Source organism: Saccopteryx leptura, chromosome 3 (assembly GCF_036850995.1).
Source record: "Saccopteryx leptura isolate mSacLep1 chromosome 3, mSacLep1_pri_phased_curated, whole genome shotgun sequence".
Taxonomy (NCBI): Eukaryota; Metazoa; Chordata; class Mammalia; order Chiroptera; family Emballonuridae; genus Saccopteryx; species Saccopteryx leptura.
In genome coordinates, this window is record NC_089505.1 from 242,715,574 (window position 1) to 242,728,890 (window position 13,317).

At 41.1% G+C, this 13,317-nt stretch overlaps 2 pseudogenes; both read right to left on the reverse strand.

Moving 5' to 3' along the window:
• Positions 1-5,039: 5,039 nt before the first annotated feature.
• Positions 5,040-6,715, reverse strand: LOC136398460 (RNA polymerase II elongation factor ELL2-like; annotated as a pseudogene).
• Positions 6,716-6,717: 2 nt separating this feature from the next.
• LOC136398463 (RNA polymerase II elongation factor ELL2 pseudogene) lies at positions 6,718-11,348 on the reverse strand (annotated as a pseudogene).
• Between the last annotated feature and the right edge of the window lie 1,969 nt (positions 11,349-13,317).

Sequence of the window (13,317 nt, forward strand, 5' to 3'; positions counted from 1 at the left end):
GGCTTGGAGTCCAAGGTCAGTGACTTGAGTACCTCTTCACTCCTGCCAAGGCACATATGAGAAGCAATCAATGAACAACTAAAGACAACTACGAGTTGATGCTTCTCATCTCTCTCCTTTCTCCCTCTCTTCCTACCTCTCAATCTCCAAAAAATTAAATTTTATGGCTTGCAATTGATTAAAATAAAAAAAGCAGAGGACCTGAATAGATACTTCTTCCAAAAAGATATACAAATGACCAACAGATATGTGAAAAGATGCTCCACTTCACTAGCTATTGGGGAAATGCAAATCAAAACAACAAGGAGCCTGATCAGGCGGTGGTGCAGTGGATAGAGCATCAGACTGGGATGCAGAGGACCCGGGTTTGAGACCCTGAGGTCGCCAGCTTGAGCGCAGGCTCATCTGGTTTGAGCAAGGCTCACCAGCTTGAGCCCACGGTCACTGGCTGGAGTAAGGAGTCACTCAGTCTGCTCTAGACCCCCAGTCAAGGCACATATGAGAAAGACAACTAAGGTGCCACAACGAAGAATTGATGCTTCTCATCTCTCTCCCTTCCTGTCTGTCTGTCCCTTTCTCTGACTCTCTCTCTGTCTCTGTCACACACAAAAAAGAAAAAGATACCACCTCACACCTGTTAGAATGGCTATTATCAACAACACAGGTAATAACAAGTGTTGGAAAGGTTGTGGAGAAAAAGAACCTTCATTCGCTGCTGGTACAGCCACTATGGAAAACAGTATGGTGTTTCCTCAAAAATTAAGAATAGAGTTACTTTCTCACCTGTGCTGGCACAGTGGACAGAGCATCGACCTGGAATGCTGAGGTCACCGATTTGAAACCCCAGGCTTGTTTGGTCAAGGTACATACTACAAACACTCAATGCACAACTAAAGTGAAGCAACTACAAGTTGATGGTTCTTTCTGCTCTCTCTCTTAAAAAAATAAATCAATAAATAAAATCTTTAAAAAAATAGAGTTACCATATAACTCAGCAATCTCTCTTCTGAATATCTACCCTAAAAACTCGAAAACATTTATTTGCAAAGATATATGCACCCCTATGTTTATTGCAGCATTATTCATGGTGGCCAAGACATGGACACAACCAAAGTTTCCTTCGATAGAAAATTGAATAAAGATGTGGTACATAGCTTGATCTGTGGTGGCGCAGTGGATAAAGCCCTGACCGCTGTCACCTCAATAAATTTAATTTGAAGAATATAAAGTTTATATAGAAAAATAAACCTAAAAGAATAGCTAGAACACTCCTGAAAAAGAAGAGCAATGACAGGACACTAGCCCTACAAGATGTTAAAATACACTATAAATATTAATATTAAAATATACTATAAATATAAATATACTGTACTATTAAAACAGCAAGGTATTGACATATGAATAGACTGACCAGAGTAACAGAATAGAAAGACCAGAGTATGGAAATTTGGTACACACAAGGTAGCATCTCAACTTACTAGGGGGAAAGATAGACATTTTTATTAATGGTGTTGAGACAACTAGAGAACAATTTGGGAAAAGATAAACTTGGATCCATTTCTTTCACAGTAACAAGGAAAATATGCAAATGTATCAGAAATCTAAATGTTAACCCTTTGAGTAGTGAGTTTTTTTCATACTCGCTGACCCCTGGGAGTGGGGTTTTTTTTTTCAAAAAATGAAATTAGTGGCCCTGCCGTTTGGCTCAGCGGTAGAGCATTGGCCTAGCATGTGGAAGTCCCAGGTTCAATTCCCGGCCAGGGCACACAGGAGAAGCGCCCATCTGCTTCTCCACCCTTCCTCCTCTCCTTTCTCTCTGTCTCTCTCTTCCCCTCCCACAGCCAAGGTTCCATTGGAGCAAGGTTGACCTAGGCACTGAGGATGGCTCCATGGCCTCTTCCTTAGGAGCTAGAATGGCTCCCTCCAAGACAGAGCAACTCTCCAGATAGAGGGGCAGAGCATCGCCCCCTGGTGGGCATGCCGGATGGATCCCGGTTGGGCGCATGCCGAAGTCTGACTGCCTCCCCACTTCTAACTTGGGAAAAATTCAAAAAAAAAAGAAAAAAAGAAATTAGTTCCAGTTAGTTTTATTAACTTAAAATCATGTTTGTTTGAAAACCACTTTATGGGAACAAGAAGAACATACATTTGCCTTTTTTAATGTTGCCTTACACATTTTTAAAATAAATCAATTGTACTTTGGGTGGTCAGAAGGCACGAGGACGTACATGAACGAACGTTCAAACTACTCAAAGGGAGTAGTACTAGTACTAGTAGTAGTCATAGTAGTAAAGAAGGTAACCACACGAGTAATAGAATAAAGCGTGTATGAAGAATTCATACAACTCAACAATAAAGACCATGAACCCAATTTAAATATGAGCAAAAGATTTTTTTTGAGAGACAAACATATTTATTAAAGATACTACCAAAATTTTGGCAAACATTTCAAAACAGATTTGTAAACATAATGCTTCTCCCTTTCAACTGGCAGCACTTTGAAAAGAATATGGTAAGACACAACTTGAACTGACATCAGTTTAAAATCCTTATATTTTTTACATAAATTATGTTCCCACGTGATAAAGTGATAGTTTAAATCAACATCAACAGATAAGCTCCATGAAATGAGAGTTTCTGATGATTCACACTGTCTAAGGAATCACAGTGTGTTATAGTTAAATATATTTGTTCTTTTTTACAGTCCTGGAATCCAGGATGAAGAAAACAGAATCTTTAAATATGCATTTCACGTAAGTAATAACTTCTTTGCTTATCATCTCCCTTCAAAAAATACTTCATACAGCCTGACCAGGTGGTGGCGCAGTGGATAGAGCATCGGACTGGGATGCGGAAGGACCCAGGTTCGAGACCCGAGTTCGCCGGCTTGAGCACGGCTCATCTGGCTTGAGCAAAGAGCTCACCAGCTTGGACCCAGGGACCCTGGCTCCAGCAGGGGGTTGCTCGGTCTGCTGAAGGCCCGCGGTCAAGGCACCTGTGAGAGAGCAATCAATGAACAACTAAGAGGTCGCAAGGCGCAATGAGAAACTGATGATTGATGCTTCTCATCTCTCTCCGTTCCTGTCTGTCTGTCCCTGTCTATCTCTGCCTCTGTAAAAAAAAAAAAAAAAAATACTTCATACAATATATAAATAGGTTACCTACATATTTAATTTTATTGTTTTGCCCCAAAACTGTAGACTAGTTTTATTTCCACAACATGTCAGTTTTGCCCAACAATAAGCTGACAAACTTGAAACGGAAATACTTTTGTTTCACGCGATAGAAGTAGCAATTTGACAACAAACAAATGAACGAACAAAACAAACAACCCTACAGCGTTTTCCCCAGTGAGAGAAACAGCCTTTTTCCCTCAGGCACACTCACATGTGCACCACCTCTGCACACATAGAGGTCACTCACACGCTTTCCGACACTGGTAGGCCACAGGTGCTTCCCTTTGCTCCAATCAAGTGGGAGGCACTTAGCTAATAATTAACCACACTATGTACACAACCAGCAAACACCTAAGGCAACCACTACAATGAGGGGAGGGTTAACCTGCAGGGTGGATTTACAGTTTTAGATCAAGTCCGCCAGTATATACAGATGTGGATGTGTAGGTATATACATACACATACTCATACAGTGTTTTAATTATTTTTGTATTTTGTGCAAATGTCTAAATATTCTACATTTAAAGAGTTCGCGTTAAGAAAGGTCAGAATATAGGTTTCTTATGTTTATCCAAAAGCATTTCACTTTGCACATTTCTGTTTTTAAACACACATAACTTTGAAGTATGAACACTGTATCCCTAAAATCTAAAGATCATTTCTAATTACAAACAAGGTTTTAAGAAAAAAAAGCACTGATTTGAAATATAGATGCTCAATCCCCAATATCTAAAAAAATTTACTTTTATTGACAAACACAAGTCTTGAGAGGGGAAGAAAAAACCAGAAAAGGCAGTTTCAAAATGCAGAAAAGTTGTCTGACTAGTGGTGACGCAGTTGGAATAAAGTGTTGACACACCAGGTTTGAAAATCAGAGGTTGCTAGCTTGAGCAAGAAGGGGTCACTGGCTTTGCTCAAGCGTCTCTCCCCGCCCAGGCCCCGCAAGGCATGTTTGAGAAGCAACCAATGAACAACTGAAATGCCACAACTACGAGTTGATGCTTCTCATCTCTCTCTCCACCCTCTCTCTTCCTTCCTATCTGTCTCTCTGTTTCTCACTCCCAAAAACAAAACAAAAACAAAATAGAAAAGCAAAATAAAAGGAAGTGAAAAAAGTAACTCAAGTTTACAGACACTAAAACTTTCAACAGGCAAAGTTTCATTATTTTAGAATCTTAGAGCAATTCATTTGGAAGTTTAAATAAATAAGCTTAAGTTTATTCACATCTGGTCCAAGCAGTACCATGACTGCTTTCTGTTGGTCAAATTCACCTATTGCTGTTTTGATGTGAGGCAGCTTGTTATGAGGATACTTGCATCTGGATTTTTCTTCATGGTAATTGGGTCTAGACTGCTTGATCTTCTACTATTTTTGTAAGACTCTCCATGAGCATTCTGATACTCTTGAGACTGGAGAAAGGTGCTTTTCTTGCACATACAGTTCTAGAAATCTTCTAGCTACATGCTCCACTCCAACATACAAGGCCCTCTATTCGTCACACTCCCCACTGAAGTCATTGTTGCTATTCTAGTGTTGCTCATAGGAGACAATAGCAATATATTTTATCAAATAATCTAGGAGTTCGATTGTTGAAGAAGGCTCCCTAGAGGCAGTGCAATCCTCCTTAACTGGTTCATGGGAATCGAACTAGGGTTGGTCAGCTTGGCAATTTCTTATCTTTTTAAAAATTATTATTTATTTATTCATTTTAGAGAGGAGGGAGAGTGAGAGTGAGAGTGAGAGAGAAAGAAAGGGGGAAGGAACAGGAAGCATGAACTCCCACATGTGCCTTGACCAGACAAGTGCAGGGTTTTGAACTGGCAACCTCACCATTCCAGGTCGAAGCTTTATCTGCTGTGCCATCACAGGTCAGAGCTCTTTTCTCTTTTAAGGTCCTGTTTCTTTTCCTCAGTCATCTCAATGTTCTGTTTCTTTACTTCATCCTTTTCCTTGTGTTTTTTAGACTTCTCTTTGAACTTTTTTATGAGACATTGAATGGTTTTCTTCCATAGGCGTTGGATGCGTTAATAGAACTGAATCAGAGGGTAAGGTTTCCAGAGACGTCCTAGAGGTATATTTTGTCTCACTGGTCCTCACAGATTTTAGTGTTTTGACTAAAACTGTCAACATGTGGGTCTTGAGGCCCCCCACGCCACCTCTGGGCCTTCTGGAGTGCTAGGGGGATTGGAGTTAGAATGTAGTCTGGGGAGGGCTGGAGATAGGCAAGTGGCCGAGGTAGCAGTGGAGCGAGGGGATGTCTGCAGCTGTAGGGGCGGGAGGGACTGCAGCAGAGTTTTCACTGGTGGAATTCAAATGAGCATTTAATATTGAGGGCGCTCTATTTCTTTTTAATTTTTTAAATTAATTTTTATTTTATTTTATTTATTCATTTTAGAAAGGAGAGAGAGAGAGAAAGGAGACAGAGAGGAGACAGAGAGAGAGAGAAGGGGGAGGAGCAGGAAGCATCAACTCCCATATGTGCCTTGACCAGGCAAGCCCAGGGTTTCGAACCAGCAACCTCAGCATTTCCAGGTCGACGCTTTATCCACTGCGCCACCACAGGTCAGGCCATGGGCGCTCTATTTGTAAAATGAGATATTCAAGCCTTTTTATTCATTCAAAGTTTAATGAAGCCTGACCTGCGGTGGCGCAGTGGATAAAGCGTCGACCTGGAAATGCTGAGGTCGCCGGTTCGAAACCCTGGGCTTGCCTGGTCAAGGCACATATGAAAGTTGGTGCTTCCTGCTCCTCCCCCCCTCCCACTCTGTCTTCTCAAAAAAATGAATAAAAAAATGTTCAATGAAATCTGAATGAAAAAACCATTTCTGAAGGGAAGATGCATCGTTGCTGCTAGAACATATAGGAGACTCTGAATAGCTGGTGTCTGGCAGCATTCTGACATGAATTTCGTTTCTTGAGAGCATTGACTCTAATGACCGGATGGCAATTATCATTGTATACCGGCCAATCTCTTTTGTTTTTTTTCTTTTGTTTTTTTGTATTTCTCTGAAGTTGGAAACCGGGAGGCAGTCAGACAGACTCCCGCATGCGCCTGACCGGGATCCACCCGGCACGCCCACCAGGGGGCCATGCTCTGCCCATCTTGGGGCGTCGCTCTGCCCCAACCAGAGCCACTCTAGCGCCTGAGGCGGAGGCCACAGAGCCATCCTCAGCGCCCGGGCAAACGCTGCTCCAATGGAGCCTCGGCTGCGGGAGGGGAAGAGAGAGACAGAGAGGAAGGAGAGGGGGAGGGGTGGAGAAGCAGATGGGTGCTTCTCCTGTGTGCCCTGGCTGGGAATCGAACCTGGGACTCCCGCACGCCAGGCTGACGCTCTACCACTGAGCCAACCGGCCAGGGCCCCGGCCAATCTCTCTCTTTTTTTTTTTTATTCATTTTAGAGAGGAGAGAGAAAGGGAGAGAGAGAGACAGAGAGGGAGAGAGAGACAGAGAGAGAAGGTGGGGAGGAGCTGGAAGCATCAACTCCCATATGTGCCTTGACCAGGCAAGCCCAGGGTTTTGAACCGACGACCTCAGCATTTCTAGGTCAACGCTTTATCCACTGCGCCACCACAGGTCAGGCCCCCGGCCAATCTCTTTAACTGCATAATCCTGTGAGAGGTCTTTGGTTGCAGATTGGCTATGTGTTGCAGAGTTGGTCCAAGAGAGGTCCTGTCTTCTTGATCGACACCATCTTTTCTGCCCCTGAGCCAGCAGCTCAGGTTTCTGGTAGGCTTTGGTGCCAGTAAGTGAATGCCCGTTGAGAAAGGCTGCAGCCCGCCCTTTGTCTTGCTAACCGTATTTGCAGGGTTCATGAGGGGTTGACCTTTTCCTCTCAGGCCCTGCATCTGAAACAGCTTGAGGTGCTTTCCGAATCTGCACTTTTCCCTTCACCTGGTCCACCCGGGTTGATAACTTTGGTGCTTTGGTCGTAGGAATGCTTCTCTGCTTGAGTCATTCTTTCTCCTGTCATCCATACATAGGACTTGGTTGTTGCACACACTAATTTTATCTTGTATAAATCACAGACAATTGAGGATTTATTATTCTTTATTTCCGGGAGGCTCCAGAGCCAAACCCTTGTAGGATGCAGTCAAAACTGCTCTGAAGGTTGTCTTTACATACACTTGGTAAATAGAAGTTAAACGTCTGCATTTTATTGATGGGATTACAGTATTTGGGGAAATTTTTTCAAGCCATCGAGCTCTTGGAACTGAATTGAAGGTGGGGGGAAAAAATTAAATTCTTGTAGCTCTGGTAGCTCTGGAGCTTCTGGACCGCCAGCTGCAGAGTTTCAGGAGTGGTGCAGTACTGTGATGTTGCCGCCCCGCAGCCGCCTACACAGCAGACAGCCCGCGGCGCTGCTCTTCCCGCAAAGCCCCGGCCCTCCTAGCCCCTCCCCCAGGCCACTGCTGCCACCTGAACTCTTGGGGGCCGCCACCTTGGCTCAGGCTCTGGTCTCCACTGCAGCTGCCGCTGCTCAGACTTCTGGGCAAAAGACTGGAATAAATATTTCTCTAAAGAAATATATAATACAAATGGGCCTGACCTGTGGTGGCGCAGTGGATAAAGCGTAGACCTAGAATGCTGAGGTCGCCGGTTCAAAACCCCGAGCTTGCCTGGTCAAGGCACATATAGGAGTTGATGCTTCCTGCTCCTCCCCCTGTTCTCTATCTCTCCCTCTCTTTCTAATAAAAATGAATAAATAAAATCTAAAAAAGTAAATAAATTAAAAAAATTAAAAAAAAGAAATATACAAATGGCCAAAATACACATGAAAATCTTTTCAACAAAATTAGCCATTAGAAAAATGAGTATCAAAACTACAGTGAGATGTTACTTCACACCCACTAGGATTGTAAGAGTTAAAACATGAACAGGAACAAGTTTGGAGAGAATACGGAGAAATTGGAACTCTCATATATGCTGGTGAGGGAGCCGCTTTGGAAAACAGTGTGACAGTTTCTCAAAAGGTTAAAGATATAATTAGCATAGGACCCAGCAATTTCACTCTTAGGTATCTACCCAAGAGAAGAGCAAACATATGTCTAGACAAAAACTTGTACACGAATGTTCATAGCTTAGTTCATAATAGCCAAAAAGTGGAATTGATCCAAAAGTCCATCAACCAATGAATTGGGTAAACAAAATGTGGTATATTCATACAATGGAATGTTATAAGGTTATAAATAGGAACGAAGTACTGATACATGCTACTATGTGAATGAACCTTGAAAATATTACCCAAGTGAAAGAAGCCAAATACAAAAGGCAATATACTGTATTATATTATCCCATTTATATGAATTGTCTAGAATATGCAAATCTTTAGAAAAAGGAAGTAGATGGGGTTAGGGATAGATAGGGTGTGACTGCTAATGGGTATGGCATTTCTTTTTGGGGTGAAGAAAATATTTTGGAATTATAAAGTGATGATTTGTGCAGAATGTTATGAATATACGAAAAACCATTGAATTGTATACACTTTAAAAGAGTGAACTTTCTGCTTTGTGAATTATATCCTCAAAAAACTGTTATTTGAAAAAGTGAATAAAAGTAGAAGGAAGAGAATAAGAAAGAACTCTACAAGCTGATAAGGAATTATTTTCAGTTTATATTGTTAAGATATAGAAGTCAAGTGTACTCATCTGGAAGCAATCCAAATGTCCATGAACTAAGAAAGGAATAAAGAAATTGGTCTGGTCACACCATGGCATAGAAGAGCAATAGAAAGGAAGGACTGCTAGTACTTTGAACAATAATGGGTGCATTATGTTAAGTGAAAGAAGTCAGATGACCCAAGGAGCTAAATATTATGCAATTCCATTTCTGTGATATTCTAGAAAAAGTAAAGTAGTAGAGAGGCTGGGCGTGGAAGAAGAGTGACTGCAGGACGGCACAGGAAACCTCTGAGGTGAGGGCAATGTTTCTACATCTGATTCAGGTTGTGGTTACCAGGCTGCACATATGTCAACATCAGTCAAACTCCATGCTTAAAAAGGGTGAACTTGACTATATGTATCTCAGACTTTAATAAACCTTCCTAAAAATAAAGTGGAAAGGCATATTTTTGTATGTTTTTGTTGTTTGTGTAAGTAAAGGAAATAAAAGTCTCTATGTGTGCCTGCTTATTTTTGTAAAAGAGAAGATTAAGGATAAATCAGAAATGATTGAAAGACCTTACCTAGGGGGCTGAGAATGGGCTGGGAGAAAGAAGGAAAAGAATGAGACTTTTCAGAATATACATTTTTGTGTAGTTTTGACTTTTGAACTGTGTTAATAATGTTTTATATATTCAAAAAATAAAAGTCAATAGACAAGAATGGGGAAAACACTTAAGATTTCATTTTAAAATGAACTTAGCTATAAGTCAAATTGATAACAAAATCATTTATACAGAAGAAAAGAAATGAGCTCAAGTAACTTTGAACACAGCACTCTTTAGGATATATTCTGGGGATGAAAGAAACCTACAAAGAAATCTTGATTTTTACTTAATATTTTTATTGTAAATAGTGGTATGATAATAATAATTATGGAACTATTTAGTGTACATTGTAAATGGGTAAAATGATTAAGTACAGGTGTTTGCAAAAGTAGGTTTAGAGTTGTAATACAAATAAATAATACAATAGATAATAAATAATAATACAAGAATGAACTCCATATTTCACATACTCATAATTGTAAACCTACTTTTGCCCACCCTTGTATATTGATACTGCTGGGAATAAAAGCTTTCACTGTGGGAAAAGGGAGACTGAGTAAGACATAGCCCCTGGCAGGTTACTTATACAAAGAACTTCCTATGTTTCTAAATAAATTAAAAAAATAAAAATTCCAGTACAAAAAAGGAAAAAGATAGATTAATACTTTTACATTCATATATATGTCTTTTAAAATGGTGAAATCTATATCTATACTCTGTTAGTAATACATAATAAAATTATAATTTCTTTTTTAGTCTTAATTTTTGCAAATTTGTCAATAACTGTCAAATTTTATTTTTTTGTATATTTATATTCAACAGATGGTACAGACAGATATGTCTATCTATCTTCACTCATTGCTTATTGAAGAATAAATAAATAAATGGGAATAGTGGCAAATGAATAAGTTTGGCAGAGATTCATAAATATGTTATTTCACAAAAAATCCCAGAATTGCAATAATGCTTGTTAAGCCCAATCCGGAGGGACCCGAAACATTGAAGACATGAACAAGGTCCGTCGATTACACACCCAAGCTTTATTGTCTAGCTTGGCCAAACGGCGGCAACTCCCACAGAAGTCTGAGGGAGAGCGCGCTGGCCCTTCGTTTTACCTAGTTTTTATAGTTTTGTAAGTGGGAAGTACAGAAGCAAAAATTGTAATTAGGAGCCCTTTACTACTATTGGTTATAGTCATATGTCCTTTAACATGATAGGACCATGTTCAATTTGCAAGCCATAAATCCTTTTGGAGAAAACAAAATTTACAAATCAACACATTGGTAGAAAGATATCTCTTTACATATTAAAAGGCATTCCTATATTTTCTAGTGTTCATCTGCTATCTCTCTGTCCAGAGTCACACGTATTAACCACATGCATTTACATAGGAGAGGTAGTTTCTGTGGGGACAAATGCCCGCAAATGGCTCATAGTTATAAGAAAAGGTTGCCTGACCTGTGGTGGCGCAGTGGATAAAGTGTCGACCTGGAAATGCTGAGGTCGCCGGTTCAAAACCCTGGGCTTGCCTGGTCAAGGCACATATGGGAGTTGATGCTTCCTGCTCCTCCCCCTTCTCTCTCTCCCTCTCTCTCTCTCTCCTTTCTCTCTCTCTCCCTCCCTCTCTCCTTTCTAAAATGAATAAATAAAATTAAAAAAAAAAGATTTAAAAAAAAAAAGAAAAGGTTTATTTTGGCTTTTCTCTTCCTGCACCTGGCTAGCCATTCACCCCTTTCCCCACAGGTGTGGTGGAATGTCTGGGAATCCATGTTTTCCTCCCCTTTGCATTTACAATACAATGCCAATCACACAGTACAGAGACTATTCTCACAATTTTTCGGCACACCTTAACCCAAATTAATAAAATGTTCTCTAAGCCTCTTAAAATATTAATATTAATTCTGTAGTTTTTGGTACCTTACAACACCTGCAGGTGAAGTGGCTCAGTGGCTCCTCAATGCCCATGCCTGTTTTTTCAAGATTGATTCTAGTAGGTTTAAATTATCTACAAGTTAAAAAAAATGTTAAACATACAAGAAAATTCCAAGTGGTCACACAGAATTGAAGTAATATAAGTTCTATTTATCCATCCTTACAATCACTACATTACCACTATTTATTTCAAATACTATTTAAAGGAGGGGATGGGGGAGAGGGAAGAAGTTGGAAACAAAACAAAGCCAAAGGCAAAGATTTAGACCTTTACAACTTCACTCTTCAAAGCTGGCAGCTAACAAAATGTGGGCTTAAAAAGGAATGATACTATAACACATTCTACAACATGGATGAACCTTGAAGACATTATGTTAAGTGAATTAAGCCAGATACAGGACTAACAGTGAATGATTTTGTGGTAGGCAGTTAGATAGACATGAGCAGAAGAAGGATGATGGGCCAGGTACAGAAGGTCACCAGGGTGGAATGCCCCCGGTGCCTGGCAATGGGCAAAACTGGGAAAACAAGACCTAGTCCCCAAGGTGACCTTTCTTCCCCAGCATATCACTGGTCATGCGGTTTAGACTCTCTGACCTTTCCTAGCGCTGGTGTGGTTCAGAGACTCTCCTGACCTTTGCTCCCCTGGCATGTTGCTAGTTATGTGGGTTAGACCCTCTTAGAGGGGGCACAAACAAGGGGGCTGGAGAAGAGCTTCTGAGCATTAAGCCCACAGGACAGTAAGGTTCTGACCTGCATCAAATACATCTAGGCTTGGGTTCTGTTTCAGTTCCAGGTCCACAAAAGCAGCAAAACCAGATCATCCACACCACTGTTGACCTCAGGACCAGCAGCATTGACTAATGACCCAGCCTGGCACAGATCAATCAGTGGAGACTACATCCTGAAAGGATGCACCTGGAGAGCTGATGACTATCCATCCTATTGAGATCCTCCCTTGGGATCTCCCCTAAAATCTCCACCCTTAAAAGTCTTTAGGACAGAAGATCTGGCATGCTCCCCCTCCCTCCTGGGAGCACTATCTGCCTGTCCTGTCTCCCTTTTCTCCCCCCAGGTGTGTTACCTTTACTCTTATCTCCCCTAAACTCCAAGGGCCCTTCTTTTGCCTCTATAACTTGTTTCTTGAGCCCATTTCTTCTACCTCTGTGACTTTCTATTATTACTATTATTATTATTATTATTATTATTATTATTATTGAGAGGCAGGGAGGCAGAGAGACAGATTCCTGCATGCACCTTGGCTAGGATCTACCTGGCAAGCCCCTTAAGGGGAGATGCTCTACCCATCGGGGCCACGGTCCTGCTGATCAGCAACTGAGCTATTTTAGCACCTGAGGCAAGGCCATGGAGCCATACTCAGCACCTGGGGCCAACCTCCTTGAACCATTCAAGTTATGGCTGGGGGAGGGGAAGAGAGAGAGTGAGGGAGAGGGAGAGAGGGGGAGGGGTGGAGAAGCAGATGGTCGCTTCTCCTGTGTGCCCTGACCGGTAATGGAACCCCCACACTCCGGGCCGACACTCTATTGCTGAGAAAACCCGCAAGGGCTGTGACTTTCTAAATAAACTTTCTCTTACAGTTTGAGTCTTGGCTCTGCATTCTTTTTTAGCCAGAACTCAAGTACCAAGGTTGCTGAACCAAGGTCCAGTCCAATTCCCACTGTTCTAAAACCTAGTGCCATTTCCACGCCACCGGCAATTTCTCTTACATGAAGGACAGAAGTAATCGAATGCGTAGAGAGAGAAAGTAGGAAGAGAGAATGGGAAGTTGGTGTTTAATGGGCACAGAGTTTTTTGGGAGGATGATAAAAAGTCGTTTGGGAGATGAATGGTGATGATTACACAGTGTGACTGTACTTGATGCCATTGAATTGCAAACTTGTAAATAATTAAAATATTAAATTTTATGTGATGTGCATTTTACAATAAAAATAAATTTAAAAAAATTACTAAGTAAGTAAAGCCAAGGGAAAAACTCACTTTA